Source organism: Cupressus sempervirens, chromosome 10 (genome assembly GCF_028749045.1).
Source record: "Cupressus sempervirens isolate cs-2001-9-10 chromosome 10, ASM2874904v1, whole genome shotgun sequence".
Classification (NCBI taxonomy): domain Eukaryota; kingdom Viridiplantae; phylum Streptophyta; class Pinopsida; order Cupressales; family Cupressaceae; genus Cupressus; species Cupressus sempervirens.
In genome coordinates this window covers 674,926,514-674,940,277 of record NC_143127.1, presented here as the reverse complement: position 1 = coordinate 674,940,277, position 13,764 = coordinate 674,926,514, and positions in this window count along the sequence as shown.

The following is a 13,764-nucleotide window of genomic DNA, read 5'->3' as shown; positions in this document are numbered from 1 at the left end:
GTGTGAAAGCAATATTTGATTGGGACTACAATACCTGGTGTAGATGTCATTACTGTGAAGAATTTGGACATATTGGTATGAATTGTGTTAAACATCATATGAGGAAAAGAGATACCACTAAAAGATATTTTATTTGTACATAACTTGGTCATCTTTCCAATAATTGTATGAATACTAGTATAATTGAAGATGAGAAGAAAGCAAAGGCTGATAACATCTGAAAGTGGATTAGACAATAATGGATTCCTAAGTCTACAAGGATATTGGTCTGAGCAATGATGGTTAAGTCACTCAAGAATTGGGTGACTCTACCATTTCTAATTAAGTTCTCAAGGAAGAACTAGAACTAGACTATTAAAGAAGACATCCAAATTAGTTCCAGTTGAAAGGTGACAAAGATCCAAATTTGTATACAAGATACAAAAGGGGTCACTAGGCAAGATCGGTATTAGTCATTACCAAGTTACCTTCACTACTGAGTAAGGTCAAGTCATAGACTCTACCGAGCAAGGTCAAGAGTAACAAAAGTAATTATGGTTACCAAATTGTGAAGATGTGATCGAGTAATCAATTCCCTATAGTGGATGAAATTCTATCAACTTATCTACCTTTATACCGAGCATTAATGGTGAAATATTAACAAAAGACATGGAATCAAATTCATTTCGTATCATGAATTTTTGAGTGTTATTGTGACAAGCTATTTTCTATGTGATCAAAGCAACTTGAGAAAATTTGTAGCAAAAGTTTTTCAAAGTTCTCTTAAGCTATCAAGAAAAAATGGCATCCAGAAGTAGCAAGGTCAAGAAATGGTTTGACATGTTGGTTCGAGGAGTTGAATGGAAAGTGCTAGATTTCAAGCTCATGCCCGCGGTTGCTGAAACCCTAGACCCAAACAGAGTACAATCCCAAATCCCACCCAAGGTACTTCTTGTTAATGACATTCATACTCACTTTAAATGTGCTATTCAAGAAATTGGTACTCTAGAGATGGATGATGCCATTAGGTTAATTATGTGTTGATGGAACCCTAAAACCTAAGCATCAACATCTGGAAGCAAAAGGATTGACACATATTCCCCATATGCCTAAGAATTCAAATTAAATGGATTAGGTTTATCCTTAGGTAGGTGCATAATGGATAGCTATGGTTAGAGCAACCTATTCTAATAACAAAGAAGATGATTCATCAAATCATTGGCCTCCCCATGCTAGCCAAAGCCAAAATGACAAAAACCCTAGGTTGAGTAGAGTTGGAGAAGGAAACCCTAGCCGAATGGGATGGCAAAGGTATGAAAACTAGTAGTGTTATAGATGTAGAATTGAAATTTGGAATTCATGTTATTGTGCATAAGATGTGCAACTCAAGCTAACTTAACAGTGTGTCATGTGAAACTATGGATTTGGCATATAAAGTGGTTAAGAACAACTTATCTTATGACCTTGCTAACCTATTGTTGAGGGAATTCAATAAAAAAAATGGAAAGTATTAGAAGATCAAAGTATAACCCGTGCAAATTTGGTTCATTGTTAACCTATCTATTATTTTATGTCTAGAAGTTCTTCCCTTCTAAAGGCACTATAGTCTGGAGAAAAGATGTGCGTATGTTTTACTAAATAAATGAATCTATTACAAAAATGGGTGAGAACTATGACAACATCATGGACAACTACTTTGATGTATTCAAAGAGAAAATGAACAATAGGTTTAGGACTCCAAAGAAGTTAGTTGAAGATTATAAGGATGATGTGTGCTTCATGGTGAACAATGACAAGGTGTATATCTAGGCACTTAGGCCTAGAGTTGCATGGGTAAAACCTCTTGGCTATGAGGTAAATATTGATGAGACAAAGGATATCATTGAAGCCCTTATCAATGAACTTTTTGATCCCAAGGCCCCTTATTTTGGAACTTATGATGAAGCCAAGGCCAGAATTGAGCTAGAAATAAAGCTCCCGTGGGCAGTTAACAAACGCAAGAGAAGGATAGCAAAGCTGAAATCAAGTGCACCTCTCTTGTTAACCAAGGGCAAAGGTGAGGATGTGGAAGAAGTAGAGGATGAGGAAGATTTTGAGAGAGAATAAGAACTTTTGAATAAAAAGGGCAAGGTGATCATCACCAAGCCTACAAAGTCATCCACTACAGTTTTCATAAGGAGGTCATGAAAGAAAGGAAGTAACATTGTATTCAGCAGACCTCCACCTACCTTCTAAGACAAGCTAAAGAAATTGGAACAAGGAGAAGGAATAACAAATTTTAAATCTTTGAAATATGAAATCAGGACTGAGGTAGAGTAGAAGCAAGTTGAAGACTTGGTGTTGAACAAAATGGGAAAGTGGAAGTACTCACCAAAATAGATCACTTCTCAAGTCTCCAATAAATTACTAAAGAAGATAAAGCAAAGATGGGATTTTTCTATGTGAATATTCAAAGACATATATGCACAAACCCTGAGGTAGTTACTACTGAGCATATCAGATGCTGAGGTGAAATAGTCATTAAAGAAAAATGAAGAAAAATTGACTCTAAGGTTTAATACTTGTTTGGTTTTGATTAAAGACATAGAGCATGTTGTTAGAAATGCTACAAACACTTGGAAAAATATTTATCATCTTCATAAACCAAGTGAATTCCTAGTTGAAGTAAAGGATAATAATGAAGAAGAAGATAAGGAGAAAGATGAGGAAGAAAATGTTGAAGTGACTCACTTTGATAATGAAGAAGATGAAGAGGATCAAGGTCCAAAAGCTGTCAAGGAAGAAAAGAAAAATGATAACGAGACTAGCCTAGTCAAGATAGCTATAGTAGTCATTAACTCACTTCCTCACTCCCCGAGCAAACCATTGACTACATCAAGTATGGAGTTCAACAAGTTTAGTTGTGACTACTACTGACACATCAAATGTCCAATATCTCTTTTCCCTAACTCAGCTCAACATATCATTGACAGAAGTGACTTCCACTAAGATGCAAACTCCTACTTCATCTATCGAGTTGAGTTCTTCAGTCTTCACTTCTACAATTTTGACTTCTTTAGTTTTGAGTACATCTGCAGTAAGCTCTCCAATTTTTTCTACTTTAGTTTTAGATTCTACAATTTTGACTTCATCAATTTTGGATTCTTCAAGTATTTATGTAAGTATGCCATCAATCAATACAGTATCAGTTGTTACTACAAGCCTAAGTATGTCTACTATTATTTCCATTTTAGATACAAAAGAAATATGTGCAAGGACAATTGAGCCTAAGGTTCAACTGAGCACAAAATTTTTAGGGAAAGGAAAGGAGATAGAGGAAGACATAGATTTAGATGAGGAAATAGTAATTCCCAAATGGGATATTTACAATCTTTCCAAAAAAAGGCAAAACAACAAAGATTAAGAGAGGAAAGAGACAAAGAGTATAAGATAATACATGATGCCAAGAATATTTTGACCGAGGCAACAGGAATTGAGGTTGATTCTTCTCAACCTATTTTATATTAGCTAGTAGAAGTAGTCCAAAAATACAATGAGGACATTGATGGTCAAGATAAGCTAGTTGAAAAGGCTGAAAAGAAATTTAATAATAAAGTGTTGGAGCAAATTGTACAACAAATATCCATTTATCAAGTTGAGCTTTCAACAATTTTGGTCAATCTTGAGGCATCCTATTCAAATGTGTCATCACTTTTTGGGAAACTATGTGATGTCACTAAGTATGATTTCATAACTTGACCCTAGTTCAATCTCTGCACATTTCATGAAGATCACATTTTTGTTAGACATGTAAGCTGAATTATTAAGAGAAGAAACAAGGATCCTCTTAACATTGATTGACATACAAAATATGATCCTTCCAATCATGGATGCTCTATAGAAACATATTTTATAGTCAAAAACTTTGATCCATGATAATAACTTCTCAATTGTGGACCACATGATTGAACTATCAACAGAGGCACAAATTGCAATTCATACATGCAAGATCTTGTAAGAAAATTGGTATAAAACCTTGGCAATCACCCTCAAGATACATTTTGAATTCTTATCCTATTTTGGTGTCTCTATGTAAATATGTTAGAATAAATCGTTGGCATTAGTGTTAAAAGGGGGGAGAAAAGTTACATTGGAGAAATGTTAAATGTATATAGGAGATATGGGAGAAAGGTCATATGTTACAAGGAAGCAAGACATGTAAATAGAGGGACACATAGTATGGGGGAGAAATATGTTGTGATGGAGAACTACTCTATATGTACCTTACAAAGATCAATTTTGAAAAAAATCTCAAAAATATACTAAGCTAGTATAATGTGGTGATGAATACAAGGTATTCAATTTTGGGCTAATAAGTGTTTTTGTCACTAATACCAAAGGGGGAGATTGTTGACATATCAGTCAAGTTTGTTATTAGTGACACACACTTATTTAGATTTTGTATAGCTACAGATCTTAGTGAATAGTTTATAGTATTTTCCATGTAATTCAGTAGCCACCAAGTTCTATAGTTTCTACAGACTTTTTTGGACTAGTCCCAATGGTTACTGAGCAGATTCAGTTAGTGTGAAGTCCAATAATTCAAATCGTGCATTTTAGTAGACATTGAGTTTATTAGTGGTTACCAAGTATTGTAGTGTCTACCAAGTTTGTAGTTCATGTGATCTAAAGCCAGTGTTAACCGAGTTACTTTATGCTAACCAAGTGATTTAGTGTTTGCCAAGTTGCACAATATCTATTAAGTCACTAGTGCCGACCAAGTTCAAGACTACTTGAAAAGTGATCAATATGGACTGAGCTTCTACATCTACAAAGTGCATGATGATGCCAAATATTGACAGTAGATTTTGAGTATCAGAACCTCACTGAGTTAGTCTTTAGAACCCAAGTATCTTTATGTGAGCCAACTTTGTAATATTTGTGTTAACTTATGTCATGGCCGACTTTGTAACTTTGTAATTTGGATTGGTATATATATGTAATGTATTGTATCATATCCAATGAGTAAGAATGAAAATGTGTAAGCATATGTATTGTAATGTGAATGTGGATGTGAAAAGTTCAAGTTATGAATGCAGTAGACAAAAAGTGACTTGTAAAGGCCATAACAATAGATGAAGCAATAGAGACTTATCTACCACAAAAAGGTGATCAGTACACTAAGGAATCTCTATTAGAAAACTCAATTACAAATAAGAGATCTATTGCTTCATCCTAATAGGTGAACTAGTCAAAATCCTTTAACAAGGTAGACCTAACAATCTTTCATAAATATCTTTACTGAGTGTATACATCATTGTGTTTTTGTAAATCCTCCCATAAGGTGGACCTAGCAGTCCTAATTACTCCTAATAGGGCAGATCATCATAACTAATCAATGTAAGCCTTAACAGACCAACTTTATGCTACAACACTAAAAAAATTTGGTATCATCCCCACTCCAGTTTTACTTTCTATCTGGATGGTTTCTGGGTCACCAAATCTTTGCGTTCAAGTGTTATGGATTCTTTCATGTTTTTAGTTTCTCGTGCATACAATTAGATTAGATGTGATGAATTGAGTGCTAATTGATTTATTGGATTAAGGATTGAAATTGGTAAAGTTTTAGAAGTTACTGATTCACCCCTCCCCTCTCAATAACTTAGCATAGTCTTGAATATTTCCAACAAGCGTAGCTTATGAGAAGCTATGTGTGATGGAATCTTGAAGGAAGAATATAAGATTATTGCCAAGAAAGGTCTTACTTGTGCCCTAGGATTTCCAAAAAAATTTAAATTCAAATGGATAAATGTTGTGCTTAGTCATATTCATGATATGAAAAATATGGTTAGAAGGTGGGCCAATCAAAATCAACAAGGCAATCATTCTTAGGGTAATTGGGTACCCTACATTAGATCAACTAAAGAGCATAAGGAGCGGAATGAAGAATGAAATTGAACACCTAACCAAGGCAAAATGGAATAGTCATGGAATTCCAATTAATGGAATTGATTATCCATTAATTGAATTTGTTGTTCACATGATTGCACACAAATTCTATCAATCTAGAAGATTGAATAATGTACCCTATGTAGAAGTGAATTTGGGCTACAAAATTGTGAAGAAGGACCATTCATATGATCTTGCTGAGCTACAACTTCACCAACTTAGAAAGAACCTAGAAGCAATGAGAAAAGAAAAGAACACCTCTTGTAAGTTTGGACCCCTGTTACTTTGTATATTTTTCTATGTACAAAAATATTTCCCTACGATTGGTATAGTTGCATGGTATAGGAATAGAACTTCTATGGATCAACTAAGTGATTTAATAAGAAAATTAGAAGAGAATTTTGAATAGCAATGGACAACTACTTTGAAGAATTCAAAGTTAAGATGAAGAATAGAATGCAAATTCCAAAGTCAACTATGGATAAATATTATGATAAGTATGTTTCATTGTGGACATAGATTTTGTGTATGCACAATTTTTTTTTTCCAAGGGTAACATGGCTAAGGCCAATGCCCTATGAAGTAAATGTAGATGAGGTAACTGTAGTAGTTATTGCACTTCTAACAAAGGACATAGATGCTAGTGCCAAGAAATTTGGCATACATGAGACTATAATTATTGAGCTGGTTATTAAATCTGGCACACCTAAAGAGGGAAAGAAAAGAAAAATAAAAAATTTCAAGGTTGGAATTTAGAAGCAAGGAGAAGGATTAGGACAACCTATAGAGGTCAAGGAAGGAAAAGGTTAAGGACTTTTAGTTGTGAAGCTAAGGGAAACCAAATATAAAAGGGTTACTGTTATAGAACCTAAGGTGCAAGAAGACTTGAAGAAGGACATGAAAGAAAAGGTGACACCTCAAAGGCCAAAGGGAAAGGTGATCATCACTATGAGAAGGACTGCACAACCCCCTACCAAGGTATTGACATGAAGTCCATCCAAGAAGAGGAAACTGGATAAAGTACAAGCTAAGTCAAAGAGAAAAATGATCATTACATAAGGGGAGGAGGAATATGATGAACAAAAAGAGTTTGATGAACCTAGAAAACTACAAATAGTGAATACACTCCCTCCAATGACTATGGATTAGGTATGCAAAAAATTCATAGAATCTAAAAATATTTTGAGATTCAAAGACATTCAATATGATTCTTTGAGTAATGATGATCAAGTTAATCTTGGAGGCATAATGATAGGCATGCTGATCAAGTTCAGACGCACACCCCTAGAATGGGGTTCTAGATTTCTAGTGGGATTATACTATAATGTCCCTATTTTTGGAGGAGTTAATTATTTATAAAGTTATCAATAAAAATAATAATATTACAAGATAACTTTATATTCAATTAACTTAATAAAGTGATATATTTTATAAAGTCATTAAATAAAACAATCTTCTAGAGGTTGTTGCAAGAAGTAGAGAAAAATTAAAAAGGAGGCAGACCTATCGAGAAAAAAAGAATAAATAGGCATTGAGGGCTCATTGCCTATTATCAAGATTTATTATTGATATTTTCTTATGTGCATTGTGGAGCCTAGGGTTTCTGCAAGTAGTCACAATTGGTCATTGAGAACGAAAACTCTCAATTGGTATGCAATTTTGAGGGTGTGAAAGATCACCTGAATTATTGCAACTGTGGGAAGGATATTTTAGTCCTTTCACTTGTGCTTAATTGTTGGTTCAGAGTTTCAATTGGAGTTGCACTTTGATCATATCATCTTCAACATTCAGCCTCCAGCACTTGATCAATCTAAGCTCTTCATTTCAGTCTATAGTTGTAACAAGTTCTTAGTTGGATTCAAACAGTTAGGGTTTATCTGTAATGTGCCATGTTGTAATGTTTTAGTGCTGAAAATTTCATATCATATGTAAAAAAAATTTGGTGATCATTGAATGAATACATTGGCACTATTATACATTAGTTATTTAAGCAAAAGAATTTCTTAATTCAGCAATATACTTTCAGCAATGTATTAAATTTAGGGTTTTTTAGTGGCCTATTGGTAAGGGTCACTACATATACAAAAGAGTGGATGCTAAATGGAAATGGGCATTGTCCACTAAGAAGAAAATAAGAGAGACAACATTGGCACAAGCTATTCCAAATTTAGGGAAGACTCTTATGTCTATAGCCCTTAAATATTTTGTCAAGAAGTTTATGGCGAGGAATAGGGCATATAAAGTTTTGAAAAATAAAGCTCATGAATTTGAGAAAGATAGTATTCAACTATGGAAAGAAGTACTTGGATTTCTTACTCCACCTATGGAAGTGAGGGAAGGATGTGATGCCATAGAATTTGAAGATGAATACAAACAGGAAATAGCCAAGCTAACCAATGAGATTCAACAACTTGTCAATCAATATGAACGAAAAGAGATAGTCATAATTGACACTGACACCCCTCCACCTAATCCAAATGTACTAATTGAAGAGGAAATTCATGGCTTAATAAATGATTCAACCAAACTCTCTACTAACCCAATTTTGTTACAGATAGTTGAATATCCAAAGCTTGAAAACAAGAAAACTAGTGATGTTAATGTCAGATTAGCTACTGAGGATACAAGTATCAAGAAACTTAATAAGGCTTTAATTATAAATACACCATTCACTTGTATGAAAATTTTGAAAAAGGAAAAAAAATTTGATAAAGACTCATGCACTAAATTGGTAGATGATGAAATAAAACAAAAAGAGAAAGAAGCTACTCAAGCTCTTATTTAATTGTTGAGTGCGAAGGTTATAGAACCAAAAAATGTAATACCTATGAAACAAGTGATTTCTATAGAAGTATAGCACTCAAAGTCAAGATCAAGTGAAAAGGGGAAGCAATTTCAATTATCACTACCCAATGATACACCCTCATGATCTTAGGATGTGACTCTTTCATGTGATGAAGGTGATGAGTCAGTGAGCCTTGATGAGGTAATCACATTATGTATGTAAGATTTGAATCATCTTACATTAGAGAAAATGCAAAAGTTACAAACATTGTTGAACCATAAGGCAAAACAAGAACAACTAAGAATAAAATAGAATAGACAACATGTACTTCATACTGTCAAAGATATTTTATAGATGCATTTGGTATAATAGATCTGAACAATCAACATACAATTCTGAATTAGCTAATACATTTAGTTGATAGAATTCAGTTAGAAGACATAGACACAAAAGAGAAACTATTACAATGGTCTGGGCAAAGAATGGACCATAAAGTGCTCCAAAAAGTCTCATAGGAACTTGTACATAGACAAGCTAAGATTTCTACATTAATCACCAAGATGGACACAATTTTGTAAACCATTAATTCATTATATTTGAAATTGTGTGATATAGATCTCTTTACAATAGATACTACATGCTCATTAGAGCTATTGCATCCAAACATAAGTGCAAATACTATTACATTGGGTATGAACATAAGTTCAAGCTCATCCTCTTATAAAGAATTGACATTCGGTCAAAAGGGGTTAGCTAAGCTCACAACTAGAGATACATAGATCAGACACAAGTTGAGGCTAATTCAACTTTAGTTAGTGCCACATATAGAGATTATTCAGAAGGTGTTCTTTGTTTCTAAAGAAATTTTGAAGAAAGATACACATTTCTCACATATTACAAGATTTATTGATCTAGTTGTTGAACTAGAGATTCAATTTTAGATTTTGGAGCAAGCACAAGAATGATGGAATCAAGACTATGCTAATATTGTGGCAAGTCATTAGAATTTTTTTTGATAAATATCAATTAGCCCCTGCAACCCCAAGCTCCATCAGTGACAAAAATAAGAGGCATATGAAATCAAAAGGGAATCTAAAAGAATAAAAGTAGATATGGAAGAATAAATCAAGGAGAAGCAATGTGCAAATAAAAGATCAAACATCAGATCTTATAGGATCTCATTATGGTTTCAGGTGGAGTATTCATTTTTTATAGAAATGATTATTTTATTATTGATGAAAAAAAATTTCTGTCACTAATGTCAAAGGGGGAGATTGTTGATCTCTAATACTATGTTGTCGATTAGTGTCCAAACACTTAGTCATTTACAAGGCAAGATTACAAGGTCATCATTGTGACCAAGTTATCTAGTAAAGGTTGAGCATACAATCCTTATACCAAGTACAATAGTGATTGTCAAATATTCAGTAGTGATGAAGGGTGCTCCCCCTAATACCACAAACACATATTAGAATCAAAGAAACAACAACAATTATGGGAATAAAATATGGGCTTCTTATTATCAACAAAAATACAAAATTATAGAATTCACAATTACAATATGCTAACCCACATGGGCACTTCATTACAATAATTTGCAAGATAGTTGCAAGCTATTACTTAGAGTTGTCCTAGACAATGTTCATAAATTTCTTAAATAGGCAGTTTTATGCTACCTAGGAAGGTTCTAGACACTCAAACTTAATATCTAAGGTTGAGAGACCCTAAAAATACATATAAAGTTTTTTATTAGGAAAATAGGTTTTACAGGGATCGTGAAACCCAAATTTTTACAAAAGAAAACAACTTAAAGTAGAAAAGATAGAAAAAAAGCTGCCTCAAAAGGCCAGAAACAAAAAGGCCCGAAGCTTGAGAAACACAGGCCAGGAACAGAGCTTGGCGGGCAGACTAGTGTCTCTTCTTTTCCATTGCCTATAGGGTTTTTGCAGCGTCACTTTCCTTCTGGTTGGCCTCTTCCTCCTAGATTGTGGGGAGGAAATGCATCTGGTCCCCCTGACTTTCCTAGATTCCAGTCTCTTTCTGAGGATCTTCCTGGCTGGTTTCATGCTATGTACTCTGCTCCACGTTCCCCACAAGATCGACATTGGTCAGATAGTCCCCCAGATTAACAATGTTTTCATTCAATGTATGGAGGGTATCCACAATCTGTTTAGTCACAATCTGGTGGATGGAATCCAGCCTTTGGACCTTTTGCTCGAGCTGGGTGATTCTGTCCTCCTGATTGTCTCTAGGGTCCTGGCTTCTATCTTTTTCCTGGCTGCCCACCTAGTCTTTACTACCTCTGGCCTCATGATCCTTGACATCCCCCTTGTTGTTGGTCTAGTTGGACCTGTCCTTCAGAGTCTCAATTTCTTGAAAAAGCCACATAATGGAGCAAAAATTATCAATCAGGTTGTTCTTTGCATTGTTGAGAAATTTGAAACCCGTTTCACAAACATTGTCAAAGAGAACCAGAAGAGTCGGGTCAAGGAGCTCGTCATAGTGGGTGCTACTATCGAGATCCCCCAACACCTAGATTTTAGCAGGTTCTCTGACAATGCCCATACTGACCCTATCCACATTGAAAAATACATATAAAGTTGACCAAATACATTTTTGACATTTATTTTGGATGTTTTGGTCAGCCCAACTTCAGAAGGCCATAACTCTCAAACCATTTCTCTGATTGGCTACTATAACCACTTTTTAGAAACATCAGCTCCTGATCTATAGAATCGTATTGGCACAAGTGCCCATCCATTGAGTTTTTGGGCCTCATCTAGGCAATTTTAGGCCTCTAATGGTGAGCTTGAATTTTATATCTTAAAATTGTAAACCAAAAATCCATAATAAATCCATGAATACACATGATATGACACTGAGCCTCAACTAGTTGGCTGATATATCCAAGATGAATATCCACCTCTGAAATTAGGACATTCTAAACTCATGTGACTGGCTTACTAAGTGAAAAGCCTCCATAGATATCAATTCTAAATTAAGACAACTTGTATTGAATTATTGAAATGAAATATTTTTGGTTGATGCAAGATTGTTCTTACACCTAGAATGCTCCTACATCAGACACCTAGGGTAAGTTGAGTAGTGACCCCATCATGTCTCAAGTATTTAGAGGAAAACCAAGATGGTCAACCTACTCCCTTGCTAGCCATGATGAATCTTCTATTGGCCTCCCTTTCCATTTGACTATATATTCTTCCTAAGTTTTCTTTCTTGTACTTTTTCGAACACAACTATCTAGTATCTCCTCAATCTCCTTTCTAGTCGAACTAGTTGCTGGAATACTCCACTATACTTCTGTAAATTTATCCTCATCACCCCCTTCATAATACTTTGTTAAATATGAAATGTTGAATACTGATGAAATATTCAATTCCAAAGGAAACTCCACTTCATAGGCATTTCCAAAATCATGCCTTTTCACTATCTTGCACAGTCCAAAATTCTTCATCTTTAGCTTACTAAACATACCCACTGGAAAACCCTCTTTTCTCAAATGAACCATGACTTCATCTCCAATATGAAATTCCTTATACCTCCTTTTCACATCTACCTTAGCCTTGTACTATGTATTAATCCTTATGATTTTCTTCCTCACCTCCTCATGGATGTTCTTCAAGTGTTCAACAAATTCTTTTGCTTCGACACTACTTATTTGTCCTTTGTCCAACTATCACAATTCATAAGCATTTTTGGGACTACTCCCATATACAATCTAGAATGGTGATTTACTAGTACTCCTACTCACAAAATTATTATATGCAAATTTTGTTTGTGGTAAAATTATATCCCTACCAAGGTTTATCTCCAACCAAACATCTCAACAAGTTTCCCAAACTGTGATTCACAACCTTTGTTTATCCATTAGTCTATGGATGATGTGATGAACTGAAATTCAACTCTATCTTCAATCTCTTCCACAATGTACATCCGAAATACCCAACAAATTTTGTATCTTGATCTGAATCTATACTCTTTGGCAAACCATGTAGTCTCACCACTTCTCTGAAAAACAACTCTACCAAATGAACATCATCACTAGTCTTCTTGCAGGGAATAAAATGTGTCATCTTTGAAAACCTATCAACCAACACAAAAATAGACATGCCCTCATTGAGTCCTTGGTAATCCAAGAACAAAATCCATGCTGACATCCTCCCATGACTTCTCTAGTACATGTAATGGTTGATACAACCCTATATTTTGCTTCACTCCTTTTTCCATCTGACATACTCTGCAACTCTCTACAAACTTCTTTGCATGTTGCAACTGTGGCCAATAATAGTTCTCAACAACCAATGCAATGGTTTTATCTCTACTAAAGTTTCCAACCAATCCTCCACTATGCTTCTCCTTGATGAGATTCTCTCTCATTGAACTTCTTGGAATTTAAAAATGACTTCTTTTGAACAACATACCATCTTGGATTATGAAATCCAACCATTTTGTCCTCTCAAGAGTAATAGGTTCTATACAAGCCTTCCACGCTTCACCAAAATTAGGATCCTCTAGATACAAATTACTAAGTTCCTTGAACCCAACCACCTTAATTTGCATTTCTGTGAGAAAAAGTCTGCTTCTACCATGAGCATCTGTAACTCTATGAGACTTCTCACTTGTGTTTAAAAAAAATTTTATAAATTTGCAAAAAATCAACCAAATTTAAATGTCTTTGGTTTAATTTTCCTTGACTATTGAAATATTGCAAAGCTTGATGATCAGTATACAAAACAAACTCTTAAGAAGAAGATATTGTCTCCACTTCTTCAATGCTTGGACTATAGCATAAAATTCTTGATCATAAACAAAATATTTTCTTTGGCATCATCCAACTTCTCACTAAAATAAGCAATAGGTCTACCTTCTTGGCTCAAAACAACTCCTATTGCAGTACCACTAGCATCACAATCTACTTGAAAGACCTTGTTAAAATTTGGAAGTGCTAAAATAGGTTGCTCTCTAGCTTTTTGTTTCAACAAATCAAAACTTTTATTTTCTCCTATAGTCCACTTAAATTATTTCCTATCCCCTCTCATTATTTCTATTGAGGG